At 42.0% G+C, this 27053-nt stretch overlaps 1 protein-coding gene and 1 pseudogene across 2 annotated transcripts in view; one reads left to right on the top strand and one right to left on the bottom strand.

Annotated features, from left to right (window-relative positions):
- Nucleotides 1–27053, top strand: part of KCNAB1 (potassium voltage-gated channel subfamily A regulatory beta subunit 1) — a 450018-nt gene that overhangs the window by 279727 nt on the left and 143238 nt on the right. The gene's annotated exons all lie outside the window — the stretch shown is intronic.
- On the bottom strand, nucleotides 23995–24594 carry LOC148778857 (securin pseudogene; annotated as a pseudogene).

Genomic DNA, 27053 nt, shown 5'->3' with positions numbered 1-27053 from the left:
ATTACAGGAATCATGCAAGATGCTAGAGATATTAATACAAGCACAAAAAATAGAGCTAGTCACTGCTCTTGATGGGCACTCTGCCGAGGGAGACATTGGCCTTCAGGTGAACTTACAAAAGGGAATGGAAAAAAGTCAGTTTTAGAAGAAAACCATAAACAAAGAGCCATTAGATTCTAGAGAAAGGAGTATTTTTAGTGATTTACAATATAATACATTGTGTTAGTTTCAGGTATATAGCATAATTATTTGATTTTTTGCAACAGTTGGTAAAGAATCTGCCTGCAGTGCAGGAGACCTGGGTTCAATCCCTGGGTTGGGAAGTTCCCCTGGAGAAGGAAATGGCAACCCACTCCAGTATCATTGCCTGGAAAATCTCATGGACGGAGGAGTCCATGGGGTCGCAAAGAGCCGGGCATGACTGAGTGACTAACACTTACTTACTTACTTATAGGTTATTGTAAGATACTGGGTATAATTCCCTATGCTATACAGTAAATCCTTGTCACTTATCTGTTTCATGTATAATATTGTGTATCTGATAATGCCATACTCTTGATCTGTCCCTCCCCCACTGCCCATCTCCCCTTTGGTAACTGTAAGTTTTTTTGTGTCTCTGAGTCTATTTCTGTTTTGTATATAGATTAATTTGTATTATTTTTCAGGTTTCACATATAAGTGATATCATAAAGTATTTGACTTTTTCTATGTGACTTACTTCACTGTGATATCCTCTAGATCCATCCATGTTGCTGAAAATGGCAGCATATTATTCTTTTTTATGGCTGAATAGTATTCCATTATATATACCTCATCTTCTTTACCATTCATCTATTGATGGGTACTTGGGTAGCTTCCATGTCTTGGCTGCTGTAAATAATGTTGCTATAAACATTGGGTGCGTGTATCTTGAGAAATGGGTATTTGATACTGAGTTTTGGGACTAGGGAACTTTGCAGAGAGGGGGCAGTTTTAGGGTGGTTAATTAAAGAATGGAAAGCATATAGCAGTTTCAGAGAACAGCCCTGGAGGATAACAAGGTGGGTCAGAAACTGTGGAGCGAGCAAGCATGTTCACTCACTGCTAAAGGTGTGTGTGTGTTGGGGGTAAGGGGAGTGCAATTCTCACAGGTGGCTTTCTTATGTGGTGCCCTCCAAAGAGACACACGAGCAGGGAGAGGCTTGTGGCAGGGCTCCTTCCTGGGCTTTTCAGGGAAACGTATGGAATGTCTCATCTAACTAAGTCAGTGCACATAGAGAGAGAAGGCAATTACTAGCTAGGCCAGAAACACAAAGTAAGGAAAGGACCTAGTTTGGGGAAGGGGAGCAGTATCAGCCGACCGGACACACACAGGGAAGTGGACCGAACAGACTCTTCTACCTCATTCCTCCCTGCTCACCCCAATATCCTCTTGCCTCTGGAAAAGGTGGGGCCTGGGTAAAACTGGGAAGGCCCATCCACTTATCTGACAGGTGAGGAAGTCCCCAAGATTTCCAAAACTGAACCATTAGTCTCACACAGATGCTCAATATTTCATGAAAAGCTTAATCTTTTAGCTGGGAAAAAAAAAAGATAAAATGCAAACTCTTTTGAGGAAGCAGGGTAGCTTGGAAGAACACTGGATCAAGAGTCCAAAAGCCTGACCTCATTTGACTCTTCACCTAAGCAGATCACCTCATCTGTAGTTTCTCAACAGACTGCCCCCTTCTAAAACCCTAGAGAGTCTTTAAATCTACCTTGGTTTCCAGGTTCCCCTCACACTCACTGAATCAGAAGCTCCAGAAGCTGAATTCTCTACCTGCGTTGTACAGGCTTTTTGTGGTACTCAGTGCTATTCACTGGCTATTTCCTGTCCAGCTCACTGCTGGGAACCAGGAGGAGTTTGCATTCCATAGCCCTCCTGTGGTTGTGTGGAGCTGTGTGACTGATTCTGGCCACTGAGTTGTGAGTGGAAAGGGCCAATGTCTGCTCCTGGCTGAGCACTGGATGGACAGAGTGAGATAGTCCTCCACTGCCTTTTCCCTCTGGCCCTGGGATCAGTCACTTTGGGGTCTCCGAGTTACCACAGGAGCGGAGCACCCTGCCTACCTGCAATAGATACAGAGCCTGAGGGAAAAGTAACTCTTGTCAAGATAAGCTACTTGGATGGGGAGCTTGCTGCTTAGCACAGCATAGCCTGGTTCAGATCAACTGATAATTATCCTGCAGTGATTCTTATACAGTTAGCCTGATGCTGGCTAAGAACCTCTGGCTAGGTAAACTTTGGGTGCCTTCCATATCTAAACGGTTTTGGTTCTGGAAGCAGGTATTAACTGCTGATAAGATGCTAACTGGCCATCAGATTGGTGAAGCCCTTCTGAGGTATTTCTGCTGCATAATGGCTGGTGAAGGGAGATATCTAGAGCAGAGCAGAACTCCCAGAGAGCCACTCTGGGTAGGAGAAAGGGGACACATTCCCAAGACTCAGATCACTACTGGGCCAAAGGCCAACTGGGCAGCTAGAATTCCTGCATTCACCATTTCAACATTTCCTGGCACTAGAAATTTTAGAATGAGTGGATAAATCTGCCTTGGGGTGGGGATAGGGGGTTAGGGATTCATCATGAGTAAAGATAGTCCTTTGAAATTCACTTGCCTGGAAACTCTTTTGTGAGTTTGAGGACTAATCTCCTTAATATCAGAATTCAGGTCACCTCAACCCACTTTTGGGCTTCCCTGGTGGCTCAGATGGTAAAGAATCTGCCTACAATGCAGGAGATCTGGGTTCGATCCTTGGGTAGGAAAGATTCCCTGGAGAAGGGAATGGCAACCCACTCCAATATTCTTGTCTAGAGAATTCCATGGATGGAGGAGCCTGGTGGGCTACAGTCCATGGGGTTGCAAAGAGTTGGACATGACTGAGCAGCTAATAACACACTTTTAGGGTGAACCATCATCCTGGTGTTCCCAAAACTGTCCTGGTTTTAGCACTGGAAGTCCTGTGTCCAGAGAAATCCTCACTTCTGGGCAAACTGGGACAGCTGGTAACTATATAGGCCTCGTTGTTTCTTTCCAGCTACATCACTATAAAGGTGAACTCCCACCACCCCACCTCCAGCCCACTCTGATCTCTGGTTGCTGGCAAAGTTAGATTTCAAGATCTTTCCATGTGCTCTAGCTCAAGTCAGGAAAAAATAAACCCTCAACAGCTTCTGTTCTACAGAAAGAGGTTTACAGATTTCAATATGCCAGCCAAAAAGAAGAAAATATTCTCAGCTTGAGTCTTGTGCCAGCCTAATAGGCAACGGCAGTGATGGGTGGTTTCCAATGGGAGATTTTCGCCCCGATCTGGTTTTGAACCTCACAGCTCTGCCACTTGACGGCATCCAGGTTTCCAGACGCTGGCAGGGATGCTACAGTCTGTCACCATCAGGGCTACTATGAATTTTCCTGTTCTGAAAACTAGACAAGATGTCTTTTGAAGGGTGTTTAATACTTGGATGGTTTGTTTTCAAGATAGATGAGCCCCAAAGTAGAGTTGCTTCAGAAAATATTAAATGTTGGAGACTGGTCTGTATACTACTTAAACAGTCTGCTTAAATAGTTAGTTACATGGTTAGATACTTTTCATTATGCAATTAAATCAATGCACTGACCTTTTGCTGAAAATGGTTTTGAAGAACTGAAGGGGAGATGTGGGAAATGACTGAAACCCTGAATGATTAAAGCTGATACACCGTTTCTTTCACCTCTGGCTTATATAAGGTGTTATGAAGTGACTAAGGGGATTATACTGAACTTTAAGAAGATAACTCAGAAGTGAACTATATGCCTGGACGTCCTTCTACTCTGCAGCCCAATAGAAAAGAGAGGGATGCGAGGAGAGGCCAGATTGCCTCTAGTGTTATTACCCTTCTCCTCCTTTTAATTCTCAGAGGTATTGAGTCCCAGACTAGAGGTTGTTTTAGACACGGTTTGCCTCTGGAACGATGCACAAAGGGAACTAGAGTGCCAAAGGAACTATCTGCTTCCAGGGAGACAAAATTAGGAAGAAATATGAGAGCATGAGATGTCAGTCACGAGTGGAAAGATAAGGAGGAAAATGAGGGCATTCTCGAGTCAGGGAAGACCCAGAGTCCCTGGGAGGCAGAGGCACTGGGTTCCTAGGGAGGACAGTTTGTGAAATGTTAAAACAGGCTTCTTGTTTCAGACATTCACGCTGGAAAAATTCTACCCTTTCTTCTTTTAGATGAAGTTCAGTCCTCCTCAGAGCACTTGTATTATTTTCAATTGTCCCTTGGACTAGGATAGCATATGTATATGAGTGGATTGACCACATAGGTTTTATTCTGCTGGCAGTTGAGCATGGCCTGTGAGGGGCAGGGAAACCAGAAGGCCAAAAGGTATAGGAACAAACATTGTGAAATGCAACAAACAGTACTTGCCCCACTTCAATACTTTTCCAATAGCCAAAAATTGTTTGGACTGGGCTTTTTCCTCACCAGCCTCCTGGTGAATTTAACCTTGGTAGCATTTGTGGAAGCAGGTCTCACCTTCCTTTTAACTCCAAGGAGCCAGTCAGTCTCCTTCATAGCTTTCTAAGGCATGGACTTTGAGGGAGACACCAATGTTTGAGGAATAAGTTCTTAGAGGAAGCTATCCTGGGAATCTCATCTGTCTCTGACAGGCCACATCATTCACTCAGAACACGAGGATTCCAACATCTTTGAGATCTTTAAATCTGTGGTTCTAGAAAGAGGAGCTTATCAGAAAAAGAACAAGTTTGCATTTTCCTTTAGAAAAAATAAAGATCTGACTCAATAGAGGAAAAAGAAAAACTTTTAAATTGAAGATGTAGATATTGCCTAAAATAAAAATTGATTATTTTAATGCATTTTTCAAAAAAAGCCTGTTTTTAAAAATTAATCAATTTTTATTTTTTCTTTCTTTCTTTTTTTTTTTTTGTCTGCACTGGCTCTTCATTGCTATGTGCAGGCTTTCTCTAGTTGTGGCAAGTAGGGGCTTCTCTTCCTTGTGGTGCAGGGACTTCTCCTTCTGGTGGCTTCTTGCAGAGCATGGGCTCTTAAGTGTATGGGCTTCAGTAGTTGTGGCACAGGGGCTCAGTAGTTGTGACACACAGGCTTAGTTGCTCCAAGGCATATGCAGTCTTCCCAGACTAGGGATTGAACTTGTGTCCTCTGCATTGGCAGTCGGATTCATAGCCATTGTACCAACAGGGAAGTCCTCAAAAGAACATGTTTTAAACATTGATTCAAAGTTAGATTAAAAAGTCAGATATGGAACAACTACCTAATGTAAGATAAACAAAGGCAAAACAGATTACAGTGAAGGCAATTTTTACAGACTATTACTTCAGATAAGACCAGCAAATGAAATTTAATTTATATAAGAATTTTAGTAGCAGAGTAAATAACTGAAGTTTTTCAGAATATTAGAATCTTTCAGAAGTGTATTCATTCTCATAAATAATGATTTCCATATAGTGAAGTGAAGTGAAAGTCATTCAGTCATGTCTGACTCTTTGTGACTCCATGGACTATACAGTCCATGGAATTCTTCAGGCCAGAATACTGGAGTGGGTAGCCTTTCCCTTCTCCAGGGGATCTTCCCAATCCAGGGATCAAACCCAGGTCTCCCACATTGCGGGCAGATTCTTTACCAGCTGAGTCACAAGGGAAGTGCAAGAATACTGGAGTGGGTAGCCTGTCCCTTCTCCAGTGGATCTTCCCAACCCAGGAATGGAACTGAGGTCTCCTGCATTGCAGGCAGATTCTTTACCAACTGAGCTATGAGGGAAGCTTCAAAGTGAAAGTGAAAGTTGGTCACACAGTTGTGTCTGACTCTGCGATTCTGTGGACTGCAGTCTATCCCACTCCTCTGTCCATGGAATTCTCCAAGCAAGAGTACTGGAGTGGGTTGCCATTTCCTTCTCCAGATTTCCGTGTAATGACTAGCCAAATAAGTATATCTATAAATTCAAGTGAGCACTTTTGATCTTGTGTATTTGTTTCATTCTTCAGATTGGATTTGAATTTTTTTTAGATCGTTTTTCTGGTTGTAAACTTATTAATGATTTCATCACCTCTTTAGGCCTCTAAGAAGGAACCTAAAGAGGTGATATGATCCTTCCTACTGCCTCCAAGCTTTCAAGCAGTGGGTAGTTCAAATGATTCAACTATCATTGCTGATATCAATGTCAATTTGGACTCAATGTATGCATTAGACACAAAGTATTGGTTAAAGTCATCTCAATTCTATGAGAAAGTCTAACTCCTTTACCAAATTGAACCAAGTTCCTTTAAGACTCTGTTAAAGTATAGTGGCCACCATCATACTTAGAGCAAATGAGAGAGATCCCAAAGAAAGAATGAACCTTGGTGAGCAAGAATCAGGGCACAAAGCTCTGCTTCCCTTCCATATCAAGTTTCCACATTTTGCTGATCTTGGAGGATCTGAGGAGCCTGACTTTTTTTACTCTTTTTTAAGAGAGTCATCATGCTGCTCTACAATTTCCATGAAATTACAAATTCTTCCTAAAACTGAAAGCCTCTAATGTATTCAGGGTACTGGGAATGTGGGTGATTGGTGCAGGGCTGAGGTCCCATGTGACCAAAGCTGATGAAGCTGAGTGAATGCTGCAGTAGCCCAGGGCAGGAAAAGCCAGGGGAAAAAAAATCTGGGGATTGCCCAAGGCCAAGCTGGAGAAGATGAATGCTGCGATCTAATCCTAGGAAACGAGCACAGGGCTAGGATAAGAGACAAGTCTAAAAGTTAGAAAACAGATGGACTGGAGATGGAATGAAGACCAGGCAGTGAGAAAGGCAGGGGATTCAAGATGACCCCATGTTCTTAGTTGAAAATTTAGACTCCTGCCTTTTGATCCAGTCCATGGTGTGTTTACATGATCCCGTATCTTAAAGGATTCTTGACAACTGTGTATATTCCATCATATGGCTGTAGTATAAGACCCTCAGTCATTTTCCTATTGTGAGATTACGGTGGTTTTTAAGATTGATTCTCATTTTTCATACATTTAAAAAGAAATATTGCTAAATAGATCTAAATTTGCCAATTTAGGAAGAAAAATATAGATGATCACCGTTAACAAAATAAATACATTTAAGAGGTAGGGGAAATCTGAAAGCCATAAGGGTGATCAGTGTTTTAGACACCAAGTAACTCTGAATCCTGAAAAAAGTAGGGAATGAATGGGCAGCTTCTTGGAGACATATACAAGATATGTACTTTTTTCTTAATACAAAACATTGTAGATGGAAAGAAGTTAGAGATTTTCTTTTTTAATGAGGAATAAGTAAAGTCAGGGCTAAATTAGATGGTGAATAAGATTCACCTCAGATTGTTATCATATTTTTAAAAAACTTGCTCTACATTCAAGGGCAATTTGTTAATTTTAGAAGCCTTTGAGGCTGTTTGTACTGAGTTTTTGTCTTGTAGACAAGGAATATGTGATTTATGGCCAAAGGAATGCTCTCTGCTGTCTGTGCATCGGGAAGGCCAATCAATTCGGTCATGAAGCCCAAGGGAGCGTCACCCATCACCTGCTAAATGCTGATCAAAAGGCAGGTATGGTCAGCAGGGCTAGAACCCTCCCTGCTAGCCAGTAAAAGGCAAGAAGATGGACCTTGTACCTGGAGTCAATCGCATCTAAAAATATTTTTGCTTCTGAAGTAAACTTGAGCAAGGTCTTTAACAAAAAACAGGAGGGGAACTGATTCAGAGTTCCCAGAAGGTTGGGAGGACGCAGAGTTCAGTACTGAGGCTGTGAGAACCCTTTCACAGGGCGAAGAGCAGCATGGCCAGGACATCCTGCTTCTTCCAGTCTGGTTCTGATATCATGCCTTAGACATCCTAATAATAGTCCAACACTATGGTTCCCAGTGCTGTGTGACTTTGAGCTGGTTCTCTTCAGCCTGCCCTCTTAGGCAGCCCTTGTAGGGCCCCTAATCAAGATATCATCCACATTCTCCCAGTAGAAGCCTAGGACACGCTGGAATATCTGGAATCCTGTGGGCAGCTCCTCTTGCTGCTCCCATCCTCTGCAACATCTGCTCACCAGATGGCCTGCAAATCCCTTGACAAGTTCACAAGGATCGAGGGCTTAGTATCCAAGGTCATTGTACACCAGCCTCTGGCTTTGACAAGTCTGTCCTCTCACATCAGGGGCATTTGATGATCAAAGAATCTTCACTCTACTTGGCAGGAGAGAGAAACTGGGAATTATCTAACATGGGTGTTCTGGCAGGGTCCCTCTGCTGGCCCCCTAGATGTTTCACTGCAGCCAGCAGTTCAACAATGACAAGTCTAGTGAATCCCATCTGAAGGCATGTGACCTGATGCTGCAGCAAAGTAGCAGGGGCCTGATTGTGCTGCAGCCCACTAGGAGTGAGCTTCGTCCTTGTGAATCCCTCCTGAGCACTGTTCAGTTGGCTCAGAAAGCTCCCCTGTTCTCTCCTGTACCCAGACACAAGCAACTGCAGTCAGCAAGCTAGCTGGGAGAATGGACAGTTCAACCCTCTCAAAGCTTTTCTCTCTGCAGAGCTTGCTGGTTGCACTAGCTCTGGAAGCTCCTCTCTTTTTTTCTTTTTTTGAGAAACATTGAACAAGATACAACTATTGGGGGATAGTTGCTCCACAATGTTGTGTTGGCCTCTGCCACACATCAAGATGAATCAGCCACAGGTATACATATGTCCCTTCCCTCCTGAACCCTCCTCCTCCCATCTCCTATCCCATCCCACCCCTCTAGGTTGTCACAGAGCACTGGGTTGAGCTCCTTGTGTCACACAGAAAATTCTCACTATTTACTATACATATGGTAATGTATATGTTTCTATGCTATTCTCTCAATTTGTCCCACCCTCTCCTTCCTCCACTGAGTCCACAAGTCTGTTCTCTATATCTGCGTCTCCGTTGCTGCCCTGCTAATAGGTTCATCAGTACCATCTTTCTAGATTCCATATGCATACATTAATATACAATATTTGTCTTTCTCTTTCTTACTTCACGTTGTATAATAGACTCTAATTTCACCACCTCATTAGAACTGATGCAAATATGTTTTTTAATAGTTGAGTAATATTCCTTTATATATTTGTACCACAATTAGAAGCTCCTCATCTTGCCATGACCTTGGCTCCTTGGCCATCCCACCCTCACTCACCAAAGAGTTCATTATAGGAACAGGCAAGTTCTGAATCTCCTAGCCATTCCTTCCTTACAGCCCCTGATACCATGACCATCTTAAGACTGCATGTCCCTCTCCCCAGATCCTATGTACAGGAAGACATCTATTGCAGTGGTTCTCAAAGTGTAGTCTCTCGCCTGTAACATCTGTATCATCTGGGAACTTCTGAGAAAAATTCTCCAAGCCAGACCTCCCAAATGAGAAATACTGGGATTTGAGCCCAGCATTCTATATCTAGCAAGACTACCAGATGATTTTGATCTAGGTCAAAATTTGAAATTTTGCATTTCTAACAATTTCCCAGGTAATGCTGGTGCTGCTGATTTGAAGGCCACCCTGAGCACCACTGTTTATGGGCTTGGAGAAATTATTTTCTACCAGGGTTTGCCAAAGAACAGCTGTGGCCCGAATCTGGCCCACTGTTTGTAAATAAAGTTTTATTGGAATGTGGCCACACCCATTGATTTACATATTGACTGTAGATGTTTTCATACTACAGTGGCAGAGTTGAATAGTTACAACAAAGATGATACAGCCTGCAAAGCTGAAAATACTTATAGATAAATGTGGTTGACCCCTGCTTTATACAGACATATCCTCTGGCACAGACTATGTGGCCCCTTGCCAAATGGGAGTTTAGGCAAAGACAATAACATTAATAACACAGTGGGGAACTGGACACTAGCATTTTGCTCCTGTCCAGAAATGAAAGCATGAGTGCAGCTCCAGCTGAGACCAGAAGTCTCTAGTAGAGGCTATCACTGGCTGTGTGGCTGGGGCTACCCCAGCACTGGGGCCTAGCCCGGTGGCAGAATTTGCAGGTGCACGGAAATGGATAATCAGAAATGCTGGGTTGTCAGTTATGTACAGAAGAAGCTAAATTTTAGTAGTATAAGCATTCCTTGACTTTAAAAAAAAAAAGCAACTCTACAGATTTTTTAAGGCAGCATATGCATTGCTCTTTCAGATCAACATGTCCAAAAAACGAAAGATTTTAAAGTAAAAGCATATTTGATTAGTTTGGACTCTTTTTTAAGAGGGATAATTGAATTCTTTCCCTTTAACAGCTGAGAAATCCCATTTCTTCTCTGTTGACTCTGTCTACAGTGATTAAAAATGCTTTCCCACACATCCTAGTTGCAAGCTTGTCTAGAACAAGAGCAATCTGTAAATGTCTAAAGCTGGAGAGAATCATTAGGTCAGGCTTCCAGTTTAGATGTGTGCTTCTGTCTCTGAAATTCATGGAGAGGGAGGATTTGCCTTGAACAGGGACATTTTCATTTTATCTTAAGAAACATAGGAAATGGGAATAGCCATTCTGAGACAGCAAACTCTGAAGGTCAAGAAGGCAATCTGGTAGAGTGGCAAGAAATAGCTGCTGGAATTTGGCTAGAATTTTTGAATACCCAGATTGAAATCTCAGTCCTGTATTTTTCAGCCGCTGTGACTTTGGGCAAGTTGCTTATTGCCTCTCTGAACCTGTTTCCTCTTCTATAAGATAAGGATAATCATATCTAAATCAAAGATAAACTTAATGTGGTATTAGGAAAGTGAAAATCACTTAGTTGTGTCCACATCTTTGTGACCCCATGAATTGTATAGTCCCTGGAATTCTCCAGGCCAGAATACTGGAGTGGGTTGCGTTTCCCTTCTCCAGGGGATCTTCCCAACCCAGGGATCAAACCCAGGTCTTCCCCATTACAGGCAGATTCTTAATCTTGAGCCACAAGGGAAGCCCTAATGTGGTATCGGGACACTCATTAAATGTTATCTTCATTTGTTCCTCTGGTCTGTTGATAGAACTTCTTCCTTTTCTGTTTTAGGATTTCTTTGTTTTGTAATTTCAGAAAATTTAGAAGAACTGGGAAAAGAAAGGTGTGGTTCTTTGGGAACAAATTGTGCTGATTCAGGAGAGCTGAAAGAACTTAACGTAGTATGAGGGAAATGAGCCCTTTATTCTTCTCTCCTGGGTGGCTGTCTTTGAAATTGCTTGGTCCTATATTAAACATCCTTATAACTGAGTGGCTTCACTTTCCCTTTTCACTTTCATGCATTGGATAAGGAAATGGCAACCCACTCCAGTGTTCTTGCCTGGAGAATCCCAGGGACGGGGGAGCCTGGTGAGCTGCCATCTATGGGATCGCAAAGAGTCAGACACTACTGAGGCGACTTAGCAGCAGCAGCAGCAGCAGCATAAGATGCTGAAGGAGAAATTCCTGGCTGAAGACAAGGATTCAAGGCACATCCTAACACCTGTGTGTGGGTGTGGGGGACTACATGTAGAGATGATTCTAACAGAATTATCAAAGATAAGATCTAACCGCTCCATAAAGGTAATAGTTATTAACTAATATCTCAGCCTCTAGTTTTCTGATACCCATCCATTAAAGAGGAGAATCTTTGTGATCGCCAGAAATAAAAATACCTTGTCAGTAGGTGCTTGGTTATTAAAGGCTCTGTGAGTTATTAAGCTAAATTCATTAAATTCCCTGGTGGCTCAGATGGTAAAGAATCCACCTGCAATCCCTAGGGATCCCTAGAGTTCGATCCCTAGGTTGGGAAGATCCCCTGGAGGGGGGCATGGCAACCCACTCCAATATTCTTGCCTGGAGAATCCCCATGGGCAGAGGAGCCAGGCAGGCTACAGTCCATGGAGACGCAAAGAGTCGGATAAGACTTAGTGACTAAGCACACATTAATTTAATAGGTTAATTAGTTTAGAGAAAAGAACTGCTGTGTTCTTGCTGCTGCTGCTGCTGCTAAGTCACTTCAGTCGTGTCTGACTCTGTGCGACCCCATAGATGGCAGCCCACCAGGCTCCCCCGTCCCTGGGATTCTCCAGGCAAGAACACTGGAGTGGGTTGCCATTTCCTTCTCCAAAGCATGAAAGGAAAAGTGAAAGTGAAGTCGCTCAGTCGTGTCCAACTCTTTGCGACCCCATGGACTATAGCCCACCAGACTCCTCCATCCATGGGATTTTCCAGGCAAGAGTACTGGAGTGGGGTGCCATTGCCTTTTCCACTGTGTTCTTGCTATTCAACATGAATTCTCAGTCAGGGCAAAGCTCACATTCACTTCCTCAGAGATGACTTTCCATTTACCAGTCTGAAGTAACCTCTCTCCAACCAGCATGCTCTTACCCCAGTCACATTACTGTATCATTACTTGCAATGATATGATTTATTTATCTGATTGTTTCTTTTTGGTTTCTCCAACCAGAATGAAAAACTCCTTGGCCTTATTCATTGTAGAATCCTCATGGCTCAGAGTTGTATCTGACAGGTACTCAATAAGCAAGTATTTGATGAGAGACTTGATTTCCTCCCAAAACGATTTTAAAAAATCTGGTTAGAATTTGAGTTCCACGGTAAAAAGGGAACTTTAAAACCTAAATGATGTAGTCTCTCCTTTTAGAAAGAATTTCTTCTATTGTTGGGTTGGTGGTTTTCATTCATTCACTCATTTCTAATCCTTATGACTTTTATTTCTAGGCTTACTGTATGGTTCAGTCAGTACAGTATTGAATATAATCTTAATAATAGGCATCTTTTTCTTATTTCTGATCTCAAAGGGAGAGCTTTCAGTATTTCCCAATAAGTATGATATTTCCTATAAGATGCCCTTTGTCAAATTTGGAAAATTCTCTTTTTTTTTTTTGCTAAGTTATTTTTAAATTATGTATAGACAATAAACAAATATTTTTCCTGTACCTATTAGAATGATTATAGGATTTTTCTCATATTATCAAATGTTAAGCCATCCTTACCTTTCTGATAAGAATTCAGCTGGGTCATGATGAATCTTTTCCATATTTTGCTAGGCTTAATTTGCTAATATTTTGCTTAGCATCTTGGCATCTGTGAGTGGGATTGACCAGTAATTTTCCTTTCTCATAAAGTCCTTATCCAGTATGGATATCAAGGTTATGTTGGTTTCATAGATAAAGTAGGAATATTCCTTCTTTTTCTAACTTCTGGAAGTTTGTGTAGGATGCATGTTGTTTCTCTCTGCATTATTTGATAGAATTCACTAGTAAAGTCATCTAGGCCTTGAATTTTCCTGTGCTTCTCAGGTGTCAGGAAAGCAGTAGATCTTATTAATCCAATTTTAGAGCTTGAGAGTATGCAAAGCTGGACTGTAGTCCCTTCAAAGACCAGTCTACTTCCAATTCACTCTAACTTCTTGAGTTTAGCTGTTTGGGGTCACAGACTAAAGCATAGCGAGTTTACCAAGCCCCCTATCATCATCCTGGCCCAGGAAGGATATCCAAAGTGCTGTTCAGCTCATCAGCCTTTTCCTTTGATAACCAGCAGAATAAGCTGGGGGCAAGGCAGCCCCTGAAGCCAAGCTTACTGCTCTGGAATTCCAGATCTTCTTCTAGATCTTGCTTCAGTGATGCTCCACTCGACCTATGACCATTCTGATGTCTTCAAACCTATGTGTTTTTATTCTGACCAGCTCTCTGATTTTCTTCAGTTGGATAGCTTTTCTGAACTACTTAGTCCACTATTACCAGATAGTTTGGTTTTTCCTTCCTCAAATGAAAAAGCAAACTAGAATCTGGACGCCTAAGTGAAGTCTTTCGAAGTAATAACTTGTGGTGGTCCTGGTGGTCCACATTCCTGTTCAAAGATGCTACGTTTGCCAAAAAACTCTTTGGCTATCCTTATTAGCATCATCTTCAGGGTCAGGCTTGATCCATGCTGCATTGTGAAAATCAATTCAAAAAGTATTCCTGAATTCCTACTGGTACTGGATGCCCTGTGTAAGATACTAAGAATACAGAATTGAATAACAAGAGTCACAGTCTACTGCAGAGACAGGCATCAGGACAGAAACATCAGAGTAAATGCAGGCACCGTTACAGAGACAGAAAGTGAGGTTATCTACATAGAGAGGACAGACAGCGTACTGATTCTGCCTGAGGAGCTAGTTAATAGGTTATGTTCTGGTCTAAGCTTTAAAGGAGGAGCAGAAGTTTAACAGTGAGAAGAGGAGGAATTGTTACTCCAGGGAGAGGACAAAGAGCGCAAAGGGGAAGCAGGGGAGCTGAGAGGCCACCAGGCACCCCGGGGAAGAGAGTGACACCCTGTATGAGAATACTGGCTCTGATAGCACTTCCCTGGTCGTGCTGTTTAACCTTCTAGGTCTCATTTCTCGCTTCTGTAAAATAAGGACAATGATTGTTTCTACCCCAACAGCTTAATTAAATGAGCTGTCACTTATAAAAGGCAGAAAACAGTACTTAGTACATAACAAACATTCGCTGATTATTACAGTATATGATATAGGAGAACTGAATGGTAAGAGACAGGAAAAACAGACTTTATTCTCATTAGTTTCCGCAGCTATTAAAGAAAAGAAAACACTACTGGAAATATTCAGAGTCTTATGTTAAGGCTGGGAAAACATGGAAAGGTGTTAGAGGATCCCCCACAAAGAGCTCAAGGACCAGCTTGCAGGAGGCAGGATTATAGGAATTAGTGTTTAAATTCCCAAGGACACTCTCTGATGAAGATGGCATTTATCTGGGTGAATGAGGTTAAATTTATTTATTTGTACATTTGTATTGAATATTTTATGTAACTCAATATATCAAAAGTATTATTTCAAAATGTAAATAATATAAACATTATTAAGGGCATACTGTGTATACCTTTTTATACTAAGTCTTTGCACTTTGATGTATATTTATCATTTTGAAGTAGTCATATTTCAAGAGGTCGATAGCCACACGTGACTGGTTTGTATCATATTGGATTTCACAGGTCTTGATGATATCTAGGCTTCTTATCACCTGTTTTCCAATTAACTGATTTAAAACCATGCTGTTGCCTTATTCTTAAGCTAGAATGATGGTGAAAGTGTGAGCTTGTGCTGTGAATAATATTCTGTAGAACAACTTTATAGTATCTTTCCGCCAGTGTTACCACTGCTAGTTTGGTGATTGTCAGTGATGGTTCCCACCGGGGCTCTACAGTTACTTCAGAGTAGGTCGTCTCTCTGGTGTGTTCGTCCCCTAGGCACATCCCCTTCCTCAGCAGCCCCAGTGGAGAGTGTGTTACTCTCCACTTCCACACCTGGTGGAATGTGTCCCCTGGCCCCCAGCCCGTGGCAGCTCAAATCCCACCTGATTGTCAGGCCCCAACTCTTCTGTGGACCCTCCTTTAACTTATCCAGGCTCCACTACCTTCTCACAGCCCCAGCAACTGCACTGCACACCTAAGCATTTTGCTCCTTCCCACTTTGCTTTTCTGTAATTATTCTTCCAAGTCACCATTCATGTCTGTCAACCCCTATGGCAGCCTACTTCAGTGAATGGATCAAGCCTCTTCACCTCACATGGTACAGCAGAGGATACATACCCCCTTCTCAATACACGGTCTTGAATTAAAAAATAACAGCCAGTGAGTGACAGAATAAGTAGTGAGGTCTTATTTCTCCCTCCATATAGTCATTCTGGGGAGGGTTGAAGACAGGATGTTCTAAAGAAAATAGCTCGATTTAGTTAAGAAATACGTGATTAATCTATTCATTTGCACAAATGGGAACTTGTGTTAAATTGCCAAGCTGAAAATGGTTACTGCAGCAGTGCCAGGAAGAAGATGCTACAGAGAAAGACTTTTTCTTATCTTTAAAACCTTCGTCACCTGATGAGAGCAGCACAGTGGCTTAAGGAAAGAACACCAGCCAAGAAATCAGATGACTTGGGTTTGAGGTCAGCCTCTATCCTGCCACATCTTCTCTGCAAAGTCAGTTAACCCCTGGAGTATCAATTAGACATCCATGAGGCAAGAGCAGAACCTACCCTGCCCACTTTGAATCATGAGTCTAGTGGATTCAAAGAGACAGCTCTATATGGATACACAGTGGCTCTTTCACAGAGAGGGGATTTGGCTTATGCTCAGGGAAAAAAAAAAAAACACTCTGTCTTTATTAGCTTCACCACCTCTACTGGAATCCCCTGTGGAGTGGGGCTCAGCAGTAGTGTGGGACCTGTAATAAGACAATGCTGATTCTGCCATATTTTAAAACTGAGCCTGCAGGAGTGAAGCCTATTTTCAAAGGTAGGGACCAGAAGTGCTGGGGGAATAGGCTAAGATGAGAATGAAAAGCTTCAGAGGTGTTTTAGCCCTCGGGGATGTCACACAGTGCTGATTGTGGGCAGAGGAGAGTGGAAGAGTAACTTCCTCCTCAGCTGACTTGTGCAAGGGAAGAGCAAAACAGCTCCCCACACTGTCAGCTTCTTCCCACTGCTGAACATGGTGAGGCTGGAAAGAAAGAATGCTTGAGGCCAAATCTCATAGAGGAATTCAACATGTTTGCCTCAGTTGATAATGTCAAGCTGTTTAGCCCCCGTATCACCCCTAAACTCAGCACCCCAAGCACAATTACCATTCTAATTTTTGTAACTACCAATTAATTTCCAAATTTTGCATAGTTTTGTTTCCCAGCTTTGTTCTATTCACCTCAAGTCTAAGAAAGAATTTGGTAGGAGTTCCCTATTTTCCAGTCTATGAAACTTGGAAATGTCTCAGGATATAAATGAACGTAATAATTCTATGTCAATCATCCAGTGTTACTGAGAGCTGTTCATTGCAAAAATGGACATATTCTTAAAATCAAAGACAGAAATTTCTGGACTATTTTAAATGCAAGCTCTTGTTCCTATTTTGCCATTCTATTTCATGTAACTTTCAGATATAAAGTAGAACTTCTCTAAATTAGTTTTCTTGGCCTTCTTTGTTCAAAATATTGAAGTAACCAACTTGTGCTCTTTAATCCTAAGAATGCTGTCATCATTCTTTGCAGTATAATTGCTTACCATGCATGGTCCAATTTTCATTTATCAAGACAAATGCTGTGTGTACTTAATCAATAAACTTTCAGCCACGTAGTACTTGCAGCCTCAACACCAGGAGTTTTGGTTTGTAAAGGCCATTATCAGTCCCAGCAGACTGTTTTCAAAAGGAAACTGGTGTTGACATTTTTATTGTTTTCTTTTTCTCCTAAGAAAACAATGGATTGTGGATTTAAGGTAAACATCCCCAAAACAGAACGTCCCATTTGAGGAGGCATTCTCTTTCCAGGTTTCAATATGTACACTGTCAATAGTGTGCACGAACCCCTACGAGAGCAGGGGGTAGGGGGCATGGTCCTTTATTCAGGACCATCAGTTCAGTTCAGTTCAGTCGCTCAGTCGTGTCCGACTCTTAGCGACCCCATGAATCACAGCACGCCAGGCCTCCCTGTCCATCACCAACTCCCGGAGTACACTCAAACTCATGTCCACAGAGTCGGTGATGCCATCCAGCCATCTCATTCTCGGTCGTCCCCTTCTCCTCCCGCCCCCAACCTTTCCCAGCATCAGAGTCTTTTCCAGTGAGTCAAATCGTCGCATGAGGTGGCCAAAGTATTGCAGTTTCAGCTTTAGCATCAGTCCCTCCAATGAACACCCAGGATTGATCTCCTTTAGAATGGACTGGTTGGATCTCCTTGCAGTCCAAGGGACTCTCAAGAGTCTTCTCCAACACCACAGTTCAAAAGCATCAATACTCTGGCGATCAGCTTTCTTCACGGTCCAACTCTCACATCCATACATGACCACAGGAAAAACCATTGCCTTGACTAGACGGACCTTGGTTGGCCAAGTAATGTCTCTGCTTTTTAATATACTATCAAGGTTGGTCATAACTTTCCTTCCAAGGAGTAAGCGTCTTTTAATTTCATGGCTGCAATCAGCATCTGCAGTGATTTTGGAGCCCCCCAAAATAAAGTCTGACACTGTTTCCACTGTTTTTCCATCTATTTCCCATGAAGTGATGGGACCAGATGCCATGATCTTCGTTTTCTGAATGTTGAGCTTCAAGCCAACCTTTTCACTCTCCTCTTTCACTTTCATCAAGAGGCCTTTGAGTTCCTCTTCACTTTCTGCCATAAGGGTGGTGTCATCTGCATATCTGAGATTATTGATATTTCTCCCGGCAATCTTGATTCCAGCTTGTGCTTCTTCCAGCCCAGTGTTCCTCATGATGTACTCTGCATATAAGTTAAATAAGCAAGGTGACAATATACAGCCTTGACGTACACCTTTTCCTATTTGGAACCAGTCTGTTGTTCCATGTACAGTTCTAACTGTTGCTTCCTGACCTGCATACAGGTTTCTCAAGAGGCAGGTCAGGTGGTCTGGGATTCCCATCTCTTTCAGAATGTTCCACAGTTTATTGTGATCGACACAGTCAAAGGCTTTGGCATAGTCAATGAAGCAGAAATAGATGTTTTTCTGAAACTCTCTTGCTTTCTCCATGATCCAGCGGATGTTGGCAATTTGATCTCTGGTGCCTCTGCCTTTTCTAAAACCTGCTTGAACATCTGGGAGTTCACGGTTTACATACTCAGGACCATAAAAAGGCTCAAATACTCAGGAAAAGCAGCCGCCTTCCCTCCTCCTTCACACCTTACAGCCAGTGTGAGAACTATCCCCTCAGCCCTGCCCAGGTTTGGTACTTTCAAAGGACAGTCAAACTAACTAGATGATAATTACTCTGAAGGTTAGGGACAACGTGTCAGGGGCTAGCTGCTGCTAAGTCACTTCAGTCGTGTCCGACTCTGTGCGACCCCATAGACGGAAGCCCACCAGGCTCCCCCGTCCCTGGGATTCTCCAGGCAAGAACACTGGAGTGGGTTGCCATTTTCTTCTCCAATGTGTGAAAGTGAAAAGTGAAAGTGAAGTCGCTCAGTCGTGTCCGACCCTTAGCGACCCCACGGACTGCAGCCTACCAGGCTCCTCCATCCATGGGATTTTCTAGGCAATAGTACTGGAGTGACTTGCCATTGCCTTCTCCATCAGGGGCTAGCAAACAAGAAGTTTAGATAGTACTGTGAACTCTGAAGGTTCTGGCGGAACAATCTGGCTATGTAAGCCTTGTTTTTAGATGACTTGTAAAGACATGCCTGTTTGGAAAGGGCTTGTTTGTTTTCTTCTCAGAATTGAGCTCTAGTCATTCCAATGCATTTATTGGTGGTTTTCAGGCACTAACCTTGCTGTTTGCAGGTAGGTAAAGCTGACTCAGAAGGACCTATCTCAATCTGTTAAATTATGCAAATTCTAAAAATAAGTCCGAAACTCTATAATTTTTAAAAAAATACAAAAACTGTAAAATTTAAATTCAAAATATAAGTATTGAACATGGCAGCTATTTTCATTCTCCTATCCTTAAAATGCAACTTTTCTACCAGAATGAGGCAAACAATTCTCACCAAGTTTTGCTTAGATTAGCCTCATTTACCAAAGAGTTCAATCGCAACACAGAACCAATCAAACAAATAGAATGTTCAATATTTCAACTTGTTCCTCTCTGCCTCCTGTGACTCTAAGCCCTCCCACCAATTTTAGGACCAAAAGAACATTGTAGAGGAGTCTAAAGCTTCCTGGAAAACACACAATTTAATAAAACATTTGATTTTCACCACCCTAAGTTTTCTGAGTAAGCCTTATCTGTCTGGGTATAAATATGACAGAAGCATTCGTTTTTTTTTCAACACTTTCAGTGATAATTAATTATCCTAAAAACGGGGGTGGACAGCAGATGTGTAATCACTCAGAAAGTCTACACAAGCAGCATTGAGACTGGAAAGCCTGAGGTTCACAGGGATTCTATTTGGGTGGCTCTGGCATTCACAGAACCAGTTATTCCAATTCAGATTCCTTTCATCTTAATTAGGACAAGCGACGTAATGACACAATCAAACACATATGGTAGAATTATAAAACATTTGGGAAGACTGCTGGCTGCTGATCTGGTGGTATTTACTAGAATACATTGATGTGTACACATAAAAATATTAGGCCAAGGAGTAGGTATCGCCACTGTGCCTTACGCAAGAGAAATAACACACTCTGGCTGCCAGAAACCTTCCCGGGTCATCAGAAGCCAGGAGTCCTCTTACAAAGCATTCAAGAGTTATGTGAAATGGCAGGGTCAGGCACGTTGAATGGAATTCTCATAACACTTGCTAGCATAACACTTGTATCAGTCACTAAAATTCTCTGTGACTCAGTGTTCTCATAATGGGAGAGCTATCAAGTCTCAGTTGTTATTAATAAGGCATAGATGAAGAAATGTATGTAAAGAGCGTGGCACGAATTCTCCGTAAAGAGAACATTACCACCAATCCTGGGTCCTACTGCAGATCTGAATCTCTTTGAAAACTTCTGAGTTTCCTGTATGTTTTTAGTTTACACTAACTTGAAGAAAGATCTCTAGAACAGTTCACATGGGAAGTCAAGCTGCCTTTGTGAAGAATGGAATTATCAAAATTTTCCATGCCTTTCTCTTCTGCTTTGTAATGACGTGTGCAGCCTCCTGGGGAACTGGAATGGCTTGGCTCCTGACAGACTATGTGAAGATGTCTTTTCTTCCTTTCTATTTCCTTTTACAGGGCATTAAAAACTGCTTTCCTTTGGTGTATTAAGAATCCCATACACACAAGAATAATAACATCAACCCCCGGGGACCCATCCTATTACTGGTAAAATGTATGCTCTTTGTTCTTCGTCTCCATCCTGCTCGCTCTTTTTGTTATATCTGTCCTGATCTTTGAGAACCATTACTGCACTCACTGTGTTTGTATGTCTGGGCAAACAGCAGCTACTGAGTGTACATTATGTGTGTGTATTTTCAGCTCCCTAACTAGAAAGTAAACCCTTAGAAAACAGGGCTTTTGATGGATAGACTATTTGTATCATAGCAGATATCTCCACGCTGCCTTCATTGTGTGTCTTAATTGGGAAAACTAAGCACTTCCAATAAACAAATATTTATTTTTAAAATAGGTTCATGTATTACTATGCCAATATTATAGTAATTACAAAGTATATTTTAAAGTAGGCATTGTAACAAGAAGGGATTACAGATGCAAATATGAGTACTTGTAACGTTTCTCCCCACACTGCAGTGAGCTGTCTTGTAGGGCACGTTCATCCCTTTGGAGACTCTGCCTCCAGCACTGAGGAATGGGTCCAGTTTATTTTAGGACTGAGTAGTCACACTGGCCACCCAGGACCCAGACATCTACTCCTGGTAGCTTTTTCTGCCAATCAGTTCCCTGCCCACCATGCTCTCTTTCTTCGGCGTCTCCCTCCTGCATACACACTGACTCTCAGGGATTTGGGGGAACATCTAGGTGACTAATTTCTTACTTAACTTACACTCATGCTTTTCATGATGGATGTAAAAGGGGCACCAGCAGCCTGCATTTTCCCTTTTTTCTAATAGATACAAGAAGCCCCTGGAGGCTATGGTTCAGACTGGAGGATCCCACAGTCTGCCCAGTTATCAGTCACGTTAAGTGTGCTGTATGGAATGACTGCCCACAAAAATTGTGGTTCTTGGCAGAAACAATCTGGCTTTTCATTCCAGGGTGCAGATGGTGGTGTGGTAAAGAGGTGGTGGGGTTGGCTGGGGCATGTGTGACAGTAGAACCTGGGCCATCTTGTAGGTTTTTAGGAAGCCCACACAATCGCTCTCTCACCAAACATGTACTGAGGTCCTATTATAGGCTGAGAACTCCAAGACAGGGTTGTTCCTTTCAGGGAGTTTTCAGTCTTCCTGTGAAGGCAAAGTGGGGACTGGAGAAAATAAGTTACATGCCAAGCAGCTGGTATTGACAGGATGTGGCAGACTCATCCAGGGGAAGATGTTGATGTCCTATTTGAGTCCTGCCAACACAGCTTATGAGACCATGATTTCCCAAAGAGATGCCCAAATTGGCCAGAGATGGAAACTCATACTGAACAGGGTCCTGAACACACCATGGTTCCAGAAGCCATTCTTGATGAGTAGAATCAGCCTTGAAGAAGCAGACCTCAAAGCAAAATTTAAGAGGTAGGCAAGTCTCATTGCCGGGAAAATTTTCCATCACTAAACGCAGAAAAATAAAATTCATTCAATCGTAAAACAGTCTGCAGTCATCCACTGCAGAAGCAATCTCACATCACTGCCTCGCCTTTTCAACCATCATTCTTCCCTCTGGTTTTTGGCATCCATTTCTCCAGCTCAGATCCCAGTTGTTCAGTCGCTAAGTCACATCTGACTCTTTGCAACCCTATAGACCATAGCCCTCCAGGCTCCTCTGTCCATGGGATTTTCCAGGCAAGAGTACTAGAGCAGGTTGTCATTTCCTTCTCCAGGGGATCTTCCTAACTCAGGGATGAAACCCACATCTCCTGCTTGGCAGGTGAATCTTTACCATTGAGCCACCTGGGAAGCCCTCAGATCCCAGCACTGTCTGTTATTCTCCACACCCCAGAGAGGTAACACTGTGCTCCTCATTCACCTGCATCAGACAGGGGACCCCCCTCTGTGGTTCTAAGCACCTGAGAATCAAGACAAATCTATAATTAATTCTTCGCAGGATTTCCCTCTGTGAGTTTTCCATTTGCTTTCCATGACTCCTAGGGAAGAAAAGAAGAAGTTATCCATCACTGACATAGAGAAGAGGAGAAAAGATTGCAAAGGTCTGAGGTTATTGCAAAAAAAAGATGTCTACATTTTCTGAGGATGACTCCTCAGTTGGTCTCCCTTCATTCATCAAGCACACACACGCAATGTTTTTAGAGCCTGTAAAACTCTGCAGTCTGCAAAGACAACAGCTGCTGTACCCTAGATCCCTGACAGACCTCTTGTCAATCAGAGGCAGCTGCCTTGTTTATATTCTAAGACTTTCTTCTGTAGAGTACCAAAATCACCTCCTAATTGATCTCCCTCCCGCCAATCACTGCCGCCTCCAAGCCATCCTACACACTGCTGTCAGTATCTTTTTGCAGTGTAAATTCGATGATATTTTATCTTTGCTTAAATACTCTGATAGCTGTATATCACCTACAGGTTACATTTCAAACTAACTAAGCATGGCATTCAAGCCCTTCTTAGTCTAGTTGCCATTGACCTGTTCAGCCCTCTTTCAAGATCCCCACTGTTTATCCATCAAACATACCATCTTGTTTAAGTGCATCTCTCTACTCAAACTGGTTCCTCTGCTTCGGGCACCTTCTTCCACTTCTCTACCTGTGAACACCTCCTCTTTCTTCAATTCTTAAGAACCTGACACAATGGCTACTCAATAAATCCTCCATGAGTGACTACACTAAAGGTACTTAATGATTTTAAGGTTTCCCAGTAAGGAAATTTCCTTCCTGGGGGTTTATATAATCATTGTTTGTAGATGGCCCAGTCCCCAGGTCTGGACATGGAGGAATTCAGATTCAGCCACCACTTCTCTATAAACACCTTGAATCAAATTATAGGGTTTTTTGTAAAACCTCAAACTGAAATAGAATATAAACAGCAACATTATTCAGAAAGTGTCCTTCAATGATAATTCTTCCTCCCACATATACTGGCCACTTTTTAGATATTAGTTCTGCTTTATGCATACATGTATGTGCAAACTGCATAAATCCTGGGGTGAGCCAGCTGCAAATTGGATTTCATCAGCAACTCTGCATCTGATGTTCTGTGATTGGACTAGCCCTCGACATTGAAGATGTACTTAATGAGTCACTGAATTGGGTCTTGATTGTCTTTTATCCTGCCAATTTTACAGAGAAGCAGTGAATTCCAAGTTAATGGTGCTGGCTAGTCGATGCGTCTTGGCAATGAAATGAGGCTGCTTTGACCCATCAATGGTTCAAGTTCATTCATTTGTTTTTTTTTTCTGTTAAACAAAGAATTGCTTTGTTAATACAAACTATTAATACATACCCAAACTACAAAGTGCTAAGAAATTTAAACATCTAAGTCACAGCAAACAGGTGGCAATTCAACATCCAGAGTTGACAGAAGGCTTGAGGGAGACTGCAACCCATTAGACTCCCACAGAGGAGGAGACATCTTCAGAGGCGAAAGGGGGCCCATGTGTAACAGCTGCTCAAGCTCCCTCTCCTCATCAAGGATCATGAGAGGCACTCCATTCAAGGGGAGGTGTGCGATCTGGTGCTCCTCAGGCAGGTCAAAACTCTCAAAATCTAATGGATTGAAGGGAAAGAATTTTTCTATTTCTGGATAGGTGTCATCTGAGGCAGGAACCGAACTTTTTGCTTTAACAGTCTTCTCAGTAATCTTTTTGGTAGAGAAAGTTGTCTGTTTCTGTTTGAGTGGTCCATTCGTCTTAACTGATTTTTCTGTAGCTCTGTTGACAGTTCCCAAAGCCTTTCTGGCAGGTTTTGGTAAAGCTGGTGGAGCATCAAATGAAACCTGAGATCTCCCATCTAAAGCTTTGACTGAAGGCACAGACCCCAGCTTCAGGCCGTCCTTAGGAGCCACATGGATGCCTGGTTCTCCATTTTCCTTATCAACATAGATCAGAGTAGCCATTCTGGATCAAGTTCGGAGTAACAGTCAAACTCTCACAAGACTCATCTCCAAGTTCATTCATTTAATCCATAGAAAAGACACCAGGAAGGTCTGAGTCCAGATTTCCTTTCTCTTGGTCTAAGGATTAAAACCCACTTTCCTTTCAGCTAACAATTTACCACACCAAGGCTCCATCCCCTCAGTGGAATCTTAATATTTTACAGAACAGCAACAAAGGCTTATAGCCAGTTTCCCAAAGTGAGCCAAATTAAACTTAAAGCTCATTCCAGAACATGCTTCTCTCTACATTTGTAAAAGAATGACTGACTGCTTAGCAAGGCACTAATAAGAGAAAAGGGCAGAGCCTCCCAAAGATTTTTCAGCTTTATTTTTTTTACCCTAGTTAGAAAACTGGAAAAGCAAATTACAGTTTGACTTAAAGAAAAGAAAAAGTGTTGTGGGTGGGAACATTTTAAGATTTGCAATAATCATAGTGTTCCCTTGAGACCAATAATAAGTACTACCGGGATCTAATATGTCTAAATATAGTTATATTTACCAGTTAATCTAAGAGATACATTCTTTTTGTTCACTGAAAGAAATAATTCTGTTATCAAACTGCTCAGAGTCATATAAATAAATTCTCAATAATTTAATCCTCATTCCTCCAGTAACTGCTATTTAATGATAAATCTAGAGTTCATATATTTTTTTCTCCCTTTGCAGAACAGAAGAGGCAATGATATGTAATTATTCAAAATGTATTTTGCCTAACTGGTAGAAATTGGGATACTGGGATTTCCTTATCTAAGTAAGATCAATAGAGACTATAATCTACTAGCTTGCCTCTGGCAGAGCCTATAAAGGAAATGCCATAAAGGAAGGTTAAATCCTTGTAATATTTGAGACTAGCTTGTAATATGATACCATCGGGAGACATAGCTTGGTTTAAGGCTCAGTAGTTCACAAAAATGATCCTCTAAATTCCTTGGTTGTTTTTTTCTTTCCCTATTATGGTAACTATAGTCATGAATATTAGTTCAAGGAAGCACTTTAATATTTTTGCAGGATTATACTTGAATAGTCCAGAGCTGTTTTGTCTTTTTTGACGTGATTTGAAGTTAGAATCTCCACTCAATGAACATTTGTTGAGTGTCTGCCCTGCCCCTGGCCCTGAGCTGAGATCTGAGGACATAAGTGTAGACTGGATGATATTTGCCCCTAACTACTTACATGTGAAGGAAGAAAGACATTTCTTTGATTCTTACAACTGGTCTTATTTTTCTCTAATGTCCCCATTCTTGCTAAGGCAGACAAGAGCGCATTTAAAATATTCCATTCAAAGATAATTCTGTCTCTTCTGATTTCAAGGGTTAAACTCTCCATTAGGAATCTCTCTTCCCTTCTCCTTCTTTCTTCTCCAAATGGTATCAATGAGTAGGAGAAAGCATAGGAAGCTTCTAGGCCACCTGTCCTGATCTGTAGGTCACACAGATTAGTGTGAAGCTTCCTGCTAGGACTCAGAATTCTCCTGGGCACCTTGGGGCCCAAGGAGCATGTACTTGGTCAGAGATTCCCATGAACCTCTCTGGCTATTTCTAATCCCTTCTTACTCTAGAGAGCCTTAATCATAGTAGCCGGATTGGGGTGGGGGTGTGGGCAGTTAGTGAGAAGGTGTGAGCCTAGTCATCACTCACTTCTGATATTTCTTTTCCTCTCTTCCCCTCTCTAGCAGAAGGAGGCTCTATTTTCCTTCCAGTCTGATACTCAAGGTCAGAGTTAGCAACTGGATTAGAGTAGGTGATCATGTAATTTATTATGCAAAGTAGTACGCTTTGGAAAGTAAAAGGATGGGTTGTCCCAAGAATAATTGTGCACCAAGAAACAGGTGGAATCAGAGACTGGCCTGGGTTGACCAAGATGTATGTTCTCTAGTTAAGTGACACTTAAATTCATATATCCCACTTTCAGATTTAGGATTCTTTGCCTCTTGTTTCTATTATTCTTCTTAAATAACAGTGCATAGTTATATAGCAAGAAATCCTCCAGTAAAATCTTTGTATACACTGGAGTTCTGAAAGGAAAGTTTACCTGTGTATGTGTATATCCAAGAATCTGGAAACATAAGTGGCATTGGCTGAACCCAGTAATAGAATCATCTTGACAGCTTCTTTTGTATTATAGCCACAGAAAGAAAGACATGAACATTAGCGGGTAGGAGCACAGATGAATTTTGACCTGTAAAACATGTCCTAAGTATCCCTTATGAATTGGTTACTCAGTTGATTCTTGTGGCGGTGAGAGTGGTGGTTGTTTTGTAGCATTTAGATACATTCAGTGTTAACTCCAGGAAGCAGTATATTCACTCATGTCTGAACAGATGTAAAAGTCAAGGAATGAGTTAGTATGAGTCAGAGTTCTCTTCTGTGAAATTGTAGAGAATGTCCAACTCCTGAGCACTATTTGTCTATCTGAAAGAACTATTTCTTGAT

Source organism: Moschus berezovskii, chromosome 1 (genome assembly GCF_049115385.1).
Source record: "Moschus berezovskii isolate FMDL1 chromosome 1, NW_MosBer_1.0, whole genome shotgun sequence".
NCBI classification, from domain to species: Eukaryota; Metazoa; Chordata; class Mammalia; order Artiodactyla; family Moschidae; genus Moschus; species Moschus berezovskii.
The sequence above is the reverse complement of the archived record's forward strand: the minus strand, read 5'-3'. Positions and strand labels throughout refer to the sequence as shown.